The sequence below is a fragment of the Nycticebus coucang genome, chromosome 3 (assembly GCF_027406575.1).
Source record: "Nycticebus coucang isolate mNycCou1 chromosome 3, mNycCou1.pri, whole genome shotgun sequence".
Taxonomy (NCBI): domain Eukaryota; kingdom Metazoa; phylum Chordata; class Mammalia; order Primates; family Lorisidae; genus Nycticebus; species Nycticebus coucang.
The window spans coordinates 88,348,155-88,361,458 of NC_069782.1; the positions used below are offsets into that span (position 1 = coordinate 88,348,155).

Genomic DNA, 13,304 nt, shown 5'->3' on the forward strand with positions numbered 1-13,304 from the left:
GGTCTCCCAGGCACCAAATATATTCAGGTGGCTGCCAAAGCCAGGCTCCCATCCTGGACGCATTGGTCAACAATGGTTGCCAAGCCAGCCTGAGGGACCCACCACACAAAGGCCAGGGCTAGGTCAGCTCCTGGCAGGAGGAGACTGAAGGGAAGTGCAAAGAAATCCCAGGCCCAGGCAGGCCTCCATCCCCCACCAGGACAAAGGAGCTGTGGTGGCCAGTACAGCCAGCAGGGGGCGCCGTTGACAAACATAAGTGCCCCAAGGGCCAGTAGAGGTTGCAGGCAGCGCGGAGGTTCAGGATGTTCTCTCTGCCCTCATGCCTCGCCCTCGCCTCAGGAGGGGCTGGGTTTAGTAGAACCGGACAGTGCAGGATGGTATTAGGTGGTCTTACAAGGCTCTGCCTCTTCGCAGGAACTTACCCCAGCCTGGCCATGGCATTTTGTCCAGGGTCAGAGACGCAGATGACCCTGGTAAGTGCTTGGTGGATACTGACAGAGAGCTTCTGGAGTCCACTCAGGAGAGTCCCAAGCAGGCACCAGGAGCCCAGATCCACCCAGCCTGCAACCTGGGCTTTTCTTCCAGGCTGTGGCTCTACCGTACAGGAACACCAAGGAGTGAGACTGGGTTTGGGACACCTGCAGACCCCAGGGTATGTGGGTGGCTGGCAGGAAAGACATCACAGATCATAGGGACAGCTGTGTGTACTGTGTTGTATAATTTGTAAAGGAACAAATGGCTGGCTGATTAAGGAGGCACCTATAAGTGAGGTGACGTTTTTAAATTTCTGACATCACTGGTAGAAAACTAGGGTTATTAACACCAGGAAATGAAAGGACTGCAGACCCCAATAAAAGTCTAAGGCATTGAAGGCTATGGGTCCCAGGCATGAAGGGAGAAGGGGCGGGCCGAGGGAGACGGGTGAGAGATAGCTTGTGGAGGGGCAGGCTGGGATCTTCCATTTGTTTTGTACCTGCTATATATAGGTCTAGGCAGTGCTAATTTTCTTTATCCTTAAAAGGCTCAGAGAGGTGAAGGAACTTGCCTAACATCACACAGCCAGAGCGCTGCTGGGCTGAGATTCAAATCCTCTGCCTTTCCAAGTGTTGATGTGTTGTTCTTCCCTCTCCTCTGGAGTGATAGTCAGAGCCTCCTGGCACTCCCCACTTCATGCCGTGTCTGCATCCAAAGAGCTGTTCTCCTTTGTCACTTAACCTGCAAACCCAGTCACTCACTAACTTCCAAGGCCATCCCAGCACTTCTGGGCTCTCTATGTGCCGGCTGGGCAGGGAAGAGAAGGGCACCTAGTGGCCAGCAGAGGTCGCTCTTCGCCATGGGAGCACCGGGCTTGGCTGCTGCCTCCACCTCCAGGCACCTGGATTCTCAAGCCTTTACAAAAAGTTGCTACAAATCCTCCGTGGCTGTAGCTCCGGAGACTGGCAAAGCCAGGCTCCCTCCCAACAGATTATTGGCCTGGCTCTGGGTGCACCCCTGGCCTCGGCCTTTCCTACTGCCTGTCTGCTTCCGATGGGGGCTGGGCTCAAGTAGGGGAGGGAGCTCACCATCTATCCTGGGCTGAGCAGCAGCAAGCTTGACAACCATGCAAAGTTAATCTGCACAAGGGGATAGAGCGGTTCCCTGCCCTGTCACCCTCCTGCAGTGTGAGAGGGAAAAGATCTGGGCCTCAGTTTCCCTATCTGTGAGACGAAGGATTGGGCTAGCCAGCCTTTGGCAGCCCATCAAACTCCCACATCTCAGGATTTCCCTGTGAGGAGCTCCAGCTCTTCGGAAAACTCTATCAACACAAGAGCAGACTGCTTGCCTTTGAAACTGCAAAGCCTGTTCCAGGCCAGGCTGGTGGGGAGGCTGCAGGGCCTCGGAGTCATCCATCCAGGTCAGCCCAAAGCCACGATGCTGCTCCTTCCTGCTGCCCCGTCCCCAGCTCTGCACTTTCCATGCTCCTCTTGTTTGGCTGGGCTTAACTGCACAAATGGAAGTTTCTGAATGGTGACCTTGGTTCAGCCTGTTCTTCCCAACTCCTAGGGGAGGTTTTGCGGCCAGGCTTCCATTTACACTTCTCACCACCTAGCAAGGTGAGGACCAAGTTTACCTTTGGTGGCACCCAGCACAGGAGATGTGCTTATGTCGTCAAGAAAAGTTAGCTGCTCTTATGCAGACAGGGCTGCTTAGGACCTCAGGGCTACCTGTCCCATGGCAGGGTGGGAGGCAGAAGTCGAGAGCAGGAGAATACAGATGGTACCAAGGGCTGAGCTAGCTTGGAATTCCTCTGGCAGTTCTAAGTAGTGCCTTTGGATCATCTCTGGGCAGCACAGAGAGGAACAGAAGTATCTCTCCTGGTCTAAAAGGTTGGAAGAGGCCAATGGCCCTCAGCGGGCTCCTCCCTAGATGCGGGGATTGGGTGCTCTTAGCTGATCCATGGAAATATGGCACTCAGTAGGTAGGTCCCCGTGGCAAGCCAACCTAACAGTCAGTTGTATGAACACAAGTGTCTTATTTCTCACCTTTGAGGCTTCAGTAATTAATTGGTAGACTTAACACACACGCACCCAGGGAGAGGCATTTGCATAGCACATGTGTGTGCATAGGCACATACACACATGCCCCTTTGTGTACTTCAGAGTAGGTATGTGCACACCCTGAATGCAGGCACAGATGCACTTGAGCACACACATCTCATGACAGCTTGCACAGGCAAGTGGCAGGTCCCTGGGGAGCCATGTGAGCAGCGGTGTGCAGAAATGATTCAATCACTGTGCACATCTGCAGCTCAGGCCCCCTGGGGCAAGCGGTGCTGGCAGCAGGGGTGGGAAGTCTCTACCTATAGTCTGAGAGCAGAGGCTGTACTCCCAAACACAGCCAGGGCCAGTGAGCTGGAGACATGGCTTAGAGACCAGGGGACCCATTCCGCCCAGTCCTCTGAGTCCTAGAGGGACAGATGCCATTAGTCCTGGGCTCAGCAGCAAACTGCCAACCTGTATGTGCCAACATTGACCAGGGCCTCCTCAGCCTGGCCCCCACTTCCTCTCACTCCCAGCTACTTCTTGTGTCCCCTACACAAGGCCACTCTCTGCCTCATTGACTGTGCTCTCAAGAAGTACCTCCATGTCTTTGTCATAGACTGCATCAGCCCAGACCCTCTCCCATCCATCAAGGTCTGGCTCAACTGTCACCCTTGTTCTTGGTTTCCCCCAGCAGAGCTGCTCACTTCCACCTCTATCCCTTTAGCATCCTTGTCACGCACCCCCATCTCGGTGACACTAGATCAGTGATGTGTCTGCATCCAGCTCCCCCATCAGTTAGGATGTCCTCCATTGATGGATCCTGAAGCTACCCCAGGGCCCAGTACCCAGCAGGTGCTCAATAGATGGATGGACAGATGGGTGGATGCACAACCACTGCTGGGTGTACATGTGACTGGGATGATGAACGCTGAAAACCCAGTGACCCAGTTCTAATCACAGGATCTTGGGATTTGAAGAGACACTGGTCACCCAGTCTGGGGCTCCCAAAGATTGGTACATGTGCCACCAATGGAGCAAGGATGATAAGGTGGTCCTCAGGTAAATCTTTTATGTTTTCATAGTGAATTTTTTGGACAAGGACAATGATCACTGGGGAGTTTATGAACATTATTTAGGGTGCACTTAAGTTAGATAGCAATGGCAGACCTATGTGAATTAAAGAAACATTTTAAACATAGTGTGGATGAGATGAAAGTGGCCAAGGTTAGGAAAGCACTGATGTGGATTGATGCCCTTCTTGTCTTAAAGGGAAGGAATGGAAGCTCAGAGGCGTGCAGAACTGCCCATGGTCACCCAGCAGGTGTGTCTTCCACTCCTGATCCTTGGGACCCCATACCAGACACATGGTCTAGAAGCAGAGGAGGAGTTGGTGAAACAAGGACTGTAGGAGAGTGGCTTTATGCTCTACCCCACCAGGGAAATCAGGAAGAACGGTGGAGAGGTAGGAGATGAGGAAGGGAGAGGGCCAGAAGAAGCAGCTCCAGGCAACTGTGTGTGGTCAGCTGCTTATGACTCTTGGCATAAGACCACACAGGTGGGGCAGGCCCTTGGGCCAGCTTGAGTCTCTGAACAGGGCGGGGTCCCTGGGTGGGCATTGGTTCTGGGAGCAGACCTTCTTGTATCTATGCCCTCACCTGTCACAGGGGAAGGCACATCTCCTCCCTGCCCCACTGTGCTAGGAGCTGAGCACTGAAGTCCAAGGAGCCAGTGTTCCAAAAAGCAAAATTCAGCTCTTCAGAATCCAGTCCCTCCTTCCTCAACCCTGAGCAGTGTTCTTGTGCTCTGGCTTGACAAGGCTCTACACTGCACGGCCACAGAGTTCAGATGCCTCAGCATGGCACTGAAGGTTTCCAGTAGAGTGGATCCACTTCTCTCCATGTCCCAATCTCCCAACATCCAACCTACTCCACAGGGCATCCGTTGTCAATGCTGGCTAAAGGGATAACAGAATGCAGCCATGGCATTTCAGAGTGGGGGCTTTGAGGACCAGCTCCACATAGCTATGCCCAACAAACTGTCCTGGGACACACAAGTTATATCAGAAGGAGTGATGCATCACTGGGAAAAACACTGATATGGCCCTGACAAAGGTTCTAGCCCACTGTTCCAACTTGCACTGGATGGGATCCCAGTTGCATTTGGGTGTACCTTGTCCCTCTGGGCACATGATGCCATACTAAGCTTAGGCCATGTTCTTCAGGCCAAACCCTCTTGTCATTCTCTGGCCACACTCCAAATCCTTGACCTCACAGTGAACTTGCTCTGATAGCTTCTCTCCCCAAGAGGAAAAGGAGGGTTGAATTCAGCTCTGAGCAAGGTCCCTTGGGCTTTTTGTCAGTCTCAAGGAAGTCCATGCCCCTACTTTTTGTTTTCCCAGAGTGGAAAGAAAAACTGAACCTACATGTGCCAAATACTAGGTTCTCTGTGTCACTTCACTTAAGCCTTGCAACTCTACCATGATATTCCATTGTCATTACTGTACTACAGAAGAAGAAACTGGGGCTCAGAGAGGTCCAGGAACTTTCTCAGGGTCACATCACTGAGAAATAGCAGTGCCAGGATTTGAATCCAGGTCTGATTACAAAGCCCATGTTTTTCTGTATCGTGTTCTCCATGGGAATATGGCAGGCTTTTCTCAACTATACACTACCTTCCCTAGCACTAATTGCCCTGAATGTGAGGAAGGTGACTATCATGGCTGTGGAATGCTGAGTATGATGGTACAGAGATGAGGAGTCACAGGCCTGTCCAATGCTGGGCCCAGGCAATAAGCCTCTCCCAGGATGACAGTGCTCATGCAGTGGCCTTGACCTGGCTTTGTCTTGAGGCTATTGCCTGATTCCAAAGGCTTGGATGCCATGATATGGGGAAGAGGCAGGTGGGAAGAGTTACTCAAAGGCCCTTAGAAGATGTGGGAAAGGATGCGACTGGAGATGGAAACAGGATCCCTAGCCATCAGCTAGTGCCTTCTAAAAGGCTATAAACATCCTGCAGATGTTCCTATAGCCCTGGCCCCAGGGACAAGGAGTTGTTTTGCACGATCTCCTCATTGATGCCAATTCCTCAAGACAAGGAGCTCCAGACTGGAGCAGGGCAATGGCATCCCCCAGGAAGAGACAGCCAGAACTGGATGAGCCCTTACGGACCACTTGATATGGGGAAAGAAGGGCTGTGGTGTGCTCCATGGTATGGACCCCCACATCCTGTACCCACAGCAGGTATGGCTAATCAGTCACTGTACTCTTCCCACCAAGTCCAGGCATGCCCAGTCAGCTCCATACACCCTTCTACCCTGCGATTCTTAACCACCCTAAGTCTGCTAGGTGAGCCATCTTTGTAAGGAGAGTAAATAAAGGCCTAGAAATGGGAGGGCCTTAGCGTGAGGCCACCAGACAAATCCACACACAGACTTCCCAATTCCTGACTTTGTGCTCTTTCCTCTAAACTGAGAGTCACAACCAGGCTGTTTTCAAGCTGAAAGCTTCACAGATGGGTGAGCCAGATTTAAGCAACCTTTTATAATAGTCTCACAGTAGCCTGCAAACAAGTTTTGCAGAAGAGAAAGTTGATGTTCAGAGTGGCTATGTGACTTCTACCTAGTTACACAGGGAGGTTTGACTGACCCAGTGCAGTAGCTCACATCCTGAACCTGTGCTTTTGTTTTTACTAATTGTGGGTGCCCACTCCTTTAATTAGTTGCTATTAACTGTCAGCAGAATTAAAAAATTTTTCTTAAATGGCCAGGCACAGTGGCTCATGCCTATAATCCTAGCACTGGGAGGCCAACACAGGTGGATTTCTTGAGCTCAGGAGTTTGAGACCAGCCTGAGCAAGAGCAAGACCCTGTCTCTACTAAAAATAGAAAAATAAGCCAGGCATTGTGGTGGATGTCTGCAGTCCCAGCAACTTAGGAGGCTGAGTCAGGAAGATCACTTGGACCCAGGAGTTTGAGGCTGCTGTGAGCTAGGCTGATGCCATGGCACTCTAGACCAGGGGTCCTCAAACTTTTTAAACAGGGGGCCAATTCACTGTCCCTCAGACTGTTGGAGGGCCAGACTATAGTTTAAAAAAAAACAAAACTATGAACAAATTCCTATGCACACTGCACATATCTTATTTTGAAGTAAAAACACAAAATGGGAACAAATACAATCACACCGCTTCATGTAGCCCATGGGCCGTAGTTTCAGGACCCCTGCGAGTCTAGACCAAGCAACAGAAAAAGACTCTGTCTGGAAAAAAAAAAAAAAACTCAAGAAATAAAAAAATCAGGGAAAAGGCGGTGCCTGTGGCTCAGTGGGTAGGGCACCAGCCCCATATACTGAGGGTGGTAGGTTCAAACCCGGCCCCGGCCAAACTGCAACAACAACAACAACAACAACAAAATAGCCAGGCGTTGTGGTGGGCACCTGTAGTCCCAGCTACTGGGGATGCTGAGGCAAGAGTATTGCATAAACCCAGGAGTTGGAGGTTGCTGTGAGCTGTGTGACGCCATGGCACTCTACTGAGGGTGATAAAGTGACACCATCTCTACCAAAAAAAAAATCAGGGAAAGAGGAATCAAAAGGCACAAAGTGAGCTGAATATAGTAGACAAAAACAAACAATGAACAGCCCTCAGGACTCAGATGTGGAAGTAATCTGAGGATCTGTTCATCCTAACATTTACAGATGAGGAAACTGAGGCCTGGAGCAGGGGTGAGTGTGGGTACAGACCTGAAGTCTCCACTATGGGTCAGAGGTAGAGCCAGGGCCCATACCAGGCCTCAGGAACCCCAGCTGAATTGAACTTCTAGGCTCTTTCTCCACCCCTAACCACGTCCAGGCCACCCCAGCAGATGTCTGATCAGGCCAGGCCTGTGGTCAGTCCGCAGACAGCTCAGACAGGGGCCTGGCCTGGGGAGCTCCCAGCTGTGGGGCTGGGGGTGGGGTAGGACAGGGTGCCCATGCCGAGTCTGATGGGAACAGGGTCTTGACTCTCACTGGGAAGTGTCGTGGTTTTCCCTGCAAAAGCCCTGTACAGTCCACCTCTGTGTGGAGACTTTCAACATCCCTGGATCCGAGGGTCCCAGCTGGGCTGAGTCCGATGCACTGACCCATCGAGCCTCTCTCTCTCCAGGAAGCCCAAGGCATGGGGGGCTTGAGTCAGCTGGTTCTGGGCCCCACTGCACGGCCTGGAAGGTTGTCTGTGTACCAGGAGTCTGGGTGTGAGACTACTGTGCCACCTCAGCCCAAGACTGGGAGTAGAAGCCTTCAGGCCAGGAGGCCTCCACAGACATCCTCAAAATATGCTTCCTGACTGCCTGCTGAATGCTGACAGAGATAAAAATCGTGCTAAGTGCTCCAAAAGCTGCATGGTGACTGGACACTTTGGGCACATTACTTTATAGTTTACAAAGCACTGTATAGTTTACAAAGTGCTTTGGTGTCATAACCTCACTAGTTGACCCCATAGACAGAGAGTATATCTTAGTGGTTAAGGGCACCAGGCTGCTTGGGTTTAAATCCAGGCCCTGCTGCTTGCTGGTGCCACAGCCACCAGCCTCAGCATGCATCTGTAAACAATAACAACAGCCCATGTAATAGTATTACTTCCTAGGCTGCTGAGCTCATCCAAGTGAGGTATTAGATCAACCAAGGGCCCTGGTGGGGCTTAGCAGCTCCATGAAAGAAGAAACCGGGGCCAGAGGAGCCCATGCTTGTTTGGGGTGGTCAAGATTTTGAACCTTAAAAAAAAAAAAACTACTCTTTAGCCTTGCAATATCTTAGGGAGAAGCCCAATGAAAGGGCGCCCACGCCCTGGATGATGTGGGTGTTGGAGGCTGGCAGGGAGGCCGAGAAGGAGGCAGGGGATTGTGCCAGAATGCAGGTGGAGGAGCTGGAGAGACTCTCTCTGTTCTAGTGGCAAAGGCCAGTAACAGAAAGTTCCAGAGAGCGGGAAGGAGAGCTTAAGGTAGGAGCCTTGGAAGATGTGCGCTGCTCCAGGGGAGCGGCTGGAGGCCCACATGAAGCTGTGCAGGGGGGCAGGAGACCACAGAGGAGCCCCTGCTGTATTCTAGTGGCTGGGACACCCTGACGTGCCATGTAGGAACTGCTCCTTGGTAGAGGGGCTCCCTGAAGGAAGGGCTCCCTGGTCAGAGGAGCTGGGGGAAGGCTGCACCATCTGCCCTCCTCTGGAGACTACTACCGTGCACTCGCCTGGGAATGGCCTTGAAAATTTGGCTTTTCCCAAAGTGACTGAATCACAAATGCTTTCTTCACTAAACACATTTTGAAATCTCATAGAATTAGTTTTCCCCAGAACTCACTTTGAGAATTGCTGCTGGCCTAAGGGGAGGGGCCACAGAGTGGAGAGGCAGGAGGATGCAGTGAGGGAAGGCAGGCTGGGAGGCTACAGAAGGGGTGGTCCAGGCAGGGGCCGTGGGGAAGACTCCAAGCTCCATGCTGGGCTCTGGCCACAAAGGGTTGTAGGAAGAGAAGCCACAGAAAGATGTGACTCCTGGAATCCAATATCCTGTCCAGGTTCAGCACCTGTAGCTCAGCAGCTACAACACTGGCCACATGCACTGGGGTTCAAACCCAGCCAATATCCTGTCCAGCTTCATGAAAGCCACTACCACCTCTGATATGCCCCACCACCCAAGAGCCTGCCTGAAGGCCCCCTGGGCTCCTCTTTGCTAGCATGACTAGCCTAGGTAAGGACAGGGGTCCAGGCCACTTGCTGGAAGGGCAAAGGTCAAACTAGGAAGGTCATAGAAGTGTCGGAGACTGCCCTTCCTCTGCCTCACTGAAGCAAAGAGCTCTGCTGCTAGGGTTGCAGGAGCCAGGGGATGGGCAGGTGTGGGGGGCCCTGACGGCCAAGGCTGTCTATCTGAAGCGGTAGGCGTCTTCCTGCATTCACTCTGAAATCTCCATCCATAATTATGAGTAATAATAAGAACAATAGATGTGTCATTCATTATCTACTATGCCAGGCAGCATATTTGGCATTTTACTTGAATTACCTTCATAACAATATAGGCAAAGGTAGAGTGAGTAGCACAACTACCAATGGGAAAACTAAGGCTGAAATTAAGGACCCTGCCTAAGACCAGAAGATGGCAAAGCTAGGATTCAAACCCAGCTCTGCCAGACTTCAAAGCCCAGCAGGTACCCAGGAACCAAGTTGTCCTGCACCATTCCGGGGCTGGGGACCAGCAAAGCTGCACAGCAGACGGTCCTACCTGTCCCACAGGAGGCCCTCTAGTTCCTTTGCTCTCTTGGTCTGTGTCAGCTCAGCATTGATTGTGCCCAGCCTGGGCTGGAATACAGGACAAGAGGCGACAGACATCTCAGTTCCCATTTTGTCAGCCCTGGGAGGATGGGGCCAATCATGATGTCACCAGCTTCTCCCTGAACCCCAAACCTCTGAGGGCAGGGGAGCTTGGCTTGTGGTGAGCACTTACTGCACTAGGCCCCTTCCCATCTGTCCCTCACCCAGTTCTCATTCCAGTGCAGCAAAGTGGGCATCACTGTTCAGACTTTAGAGGAGGAAACTGAAGCCCAGAGAGGTTACAGAACTTGCCCAAGCTTGCACAGCTGGGCAGTGAGGTCGCTGAGATTGGAAGCTGGGTTTGACTGACTTCAAAGATCTCAGCCTAATCATGCACCTATAGTGGCAGTGCCTACTCGGCCCCCTGCAGGGCTAGAGCCAGGTGTTGGGGATAGATTCCTGTTGGGCCCAGGCCCAGACTGTTGTGTGACTGCACAGCTCAGCTCTGCGACTCTGGGGCCCTGGTGAAATGTGGACTGGGTGAGATGATTTCAAAGGCATCTTCTAGCTTTAATGCTCTGGCAAGACGTTGGGGGAAGAAAGGATTAAATTAAAAAGTAAGATGACAACTCTGACTTCCAGCAGCCTACATTCTAGGTGAAGGCAGACAAACAACTACCAACCCACCCGTGTCCACCACTGGACAGAGGCCCTGGGCCAGGCTGGGTGGGGACACCCCCAGGCTCCCTGGAGGAGGATGGAGCCAGCCCCAAGGGCCAGGAGGCAGAGTGGCTGGGCAGAAGTTCAAAACAGGGGTGGGCAGGGAAGGCCTAATTGTGAAAATGAAACCACATACCTAGAGCCCTTTTGGTCAGGCTTGTCATGCTGGTCGGTGGGGTGGCACAGGGGTCTTTCCTAAGGAAGAAGGTATTGAAATGAAGCAGGACCTTTGCAATCCATCTGCTTTCTAATTAACTCGCCCTGCTGCCTTAAGTGATTCCCTGCTTACGTTCATTCTTTTGAAAATTCCAAAGTGCTATTTCTGACCTGTGATTTACTATTACTGTACGTCTCTATAAGCAGTGTTTTAGCTTAAGTGGCAGTTGCATATTAATTACAAAGTTAATTATGTGCTGTGTAATCATGCTGTAATTCATTAGTTTACACTCCGAGAGCCTCATGCTAATAGCGAGATCTGACAGGGTTTTAGGAATCAATGCGAAAGATCCCCTGGAAAGCCAGATGGGGCTGAAAAGGACTTGAGACCCCATTAAGATCCTTCCCTGGGATCTACTGGCTTTCCCTCCCTATAGCAGTCCTTGTGTCCCAGTGGCGGTTCACACAGGCTCCTAGAAGGCTTCCACCTGAACACTTGAGTCTGTGGAGGACAGTGGGTCATGTTTTTCTCCCCCCACAGAAAAGCAAGGATAGGACAGAATTTGCTTAAAATTATTTATGGGACAGAGAATCGCTTTTAGGTGAAAAATTAGCTGCTCAGATCACCCAAAGTGGCCCTGAGAGTATAGAGCAAGGAGCAGATCAGGGAGGGACATGGAGAGGATTTGGGTCCCAGCCGGTTGTTCAGATAGGAAGATCCAGGCCCAGATGGGAGGCTTGGATCTGGGATTTGGACCAAAGTCTCTTCCCATTCTTTCCTTCCCCTGCAGTATCCTTACAAACATCCAGGGAGCTGAGAGTGAACACTGATCGCATTTCTCTCTCTCTCCCTTCCTTCCCTTTTTGTTTGGTCTCCTAACAGTCACCCCCAGAGTCATTCAAGCTGGGCAGTGAATCCTGGCTACACACTAGACAATCTTGCAACCTCACTGAGGCCCAGGTTTCTGTCTGTGAAACGGGTGGGTGAGAGATCCCAGCCTTCTTACTCAGGGATCACATCATGGACTGTTAGGAGACACGGACACCCAAGACCCCGCCCAAACCTTGACTGCTCTAGAGTTGTTCCAGGGGATTCTTTTCTAAAACCATCTCTCCCAAGGCCCAGTGCTTGTCAGCCACTGAAGAATCATCCCTGATCCTCCAATGGCATTTAAAAGTCAAAGTGAGTGAAGACAGGCCTGCCCTAAAAAAACCTGGCCTCTACCCCCAGCTCTCTGCAAATCTGTGGATCAAATTTCAAGCCCTTGTTGCAAGAGGAGAAGATACAAAGGCTGTGACCTACCCCGGACATAGCAATCTGGTGGCTGAGACCCTCTGCTTTCCAAATATAAACCTGCTTGTTTTATTTTTGCTGACAGCTGAACCAAAAAAAAAAAAAAAAAAGAAGAAGAAGAAGAAAGATGTGGAAGTCCTTTCCCTTCTGGCTCCAGTTAACAATTGGAGAGAAGGACTTGGAGCCCCAGCTGGCACGGGAGGAAGATAAATAAGAAAAAACAAAACATGTCCTTGTGCTACAGAGGAATGTTTAAAAAAGAGGTGAAAAACACAAGGTCAGGAGCAGATTTCATTTTCTATAATTTTAGCAGGCTCAGGGAGGGGGCAGGATGCTGCTGACTCAACAGTTTTGGGGGAATCAGTTTTGGAGGGAACTCATTTGAGGGGGCAATCTTAACAGCTAAAGCATTGTGGTTTCCCTTCCTGGGAACACACTGGTTTCCCTAGCAACAGACAAGTCCAGCCTCCAAAGTTCTGACGGGAGACTGAGGCTTGGACTGGGATGCTCCCAACAATTACCCGACTTCACCGTCCTGCTCGCCTGGGCAGTGAGCTGGGTAGAAGAGGTGCAAAAATTCAGCACTGCAAAAATATGGGCACTGGTCCTCATCTCACCTGCCTACACTTGTGCAAGCAGCTACTCATCCCCAGATTCATTGCTTTTCAGTGCTTTATGGCTCAGCAGGTAAAAATGCCAGAAACAGCTTAGAAGCAAGCCTGTGTCTGACAGCACCTGAAGACCCCGGGGAGGCAGTAAAGGTTATGGAGTGGGCATCGATGGACCAGCAAGGCCTAGGCTTCATGCACAGCACAGCATACTTCAGCCTGGTGCAGCTGGCACAGGAGAACCAAATCAGAACAGAGCAGGTCTGGGATTTCTAAAGTCATCTCCCTCCATTCACACTCAAGAGGCGCCTCCAAGATTTAGAGCCCATCTTCCCAGAGAGAAATATTGAAATGTCTGGCCTGGGAAGATGCAGTCAATGCATCAGGTGTGGGAGGGAAGCGGGAGGTGAGTGAGTTAGAGAGAGAAGAGGAGGCAGAGAGTGGGGCCGGAGATCACATTTGCAGAGCACTTATCTGGCTGCCTCCGGGAGCCATGCTAAGTGCTCAACACACATTATCTCATTTAATTCATTCTCCAGCTGCCCGGTGAGGCAGGCACAATTATGCCTCCCTGAAGGGAATTGAGGGCTTAAGTGACCTCCCCAAGGCCACCCAGTAAGTGGATGGCAGAGCCATGAGTCACACCTGCTTTGTCTCCAGGGCCTGTTCTCATGCTCACATCAGGAGAGGGGTGGATGGAGACTCAGGGCAGGGAGAGACGCTCTGGCTAGC

The 13,304-nt window shown here is 51.5% G+C and overlaps 1 protein-coding gene across 8 annotated transcripts in view; it reads right to left on the reverse strand.

Annotated features, from left to right (window-relative positions):
- The window catches only part of ZMIZ1 (zinc finger MIZ-type containing 1), a 239,401-nt gene that overhangs the window by 113,660 nt on the left and 112,437 nt on the right, over positions 1-13,304 (reverse strand). The window contains exon 5 of one of the 8 annotated variants that reach the window (XM_053582463.1): positions 10,651-10,709. The exons of the other annotated variants lie outside the window; for them this stretch is intronic. The gene's annotated coding sequence lies outside the window, so the exon portion shown is untranslated. The remainder of the gene's footprint in view (positions 1-10,650; positions 10,710-13,304) is intronic. 8 annotated transcript variants of the gene reach the window in all.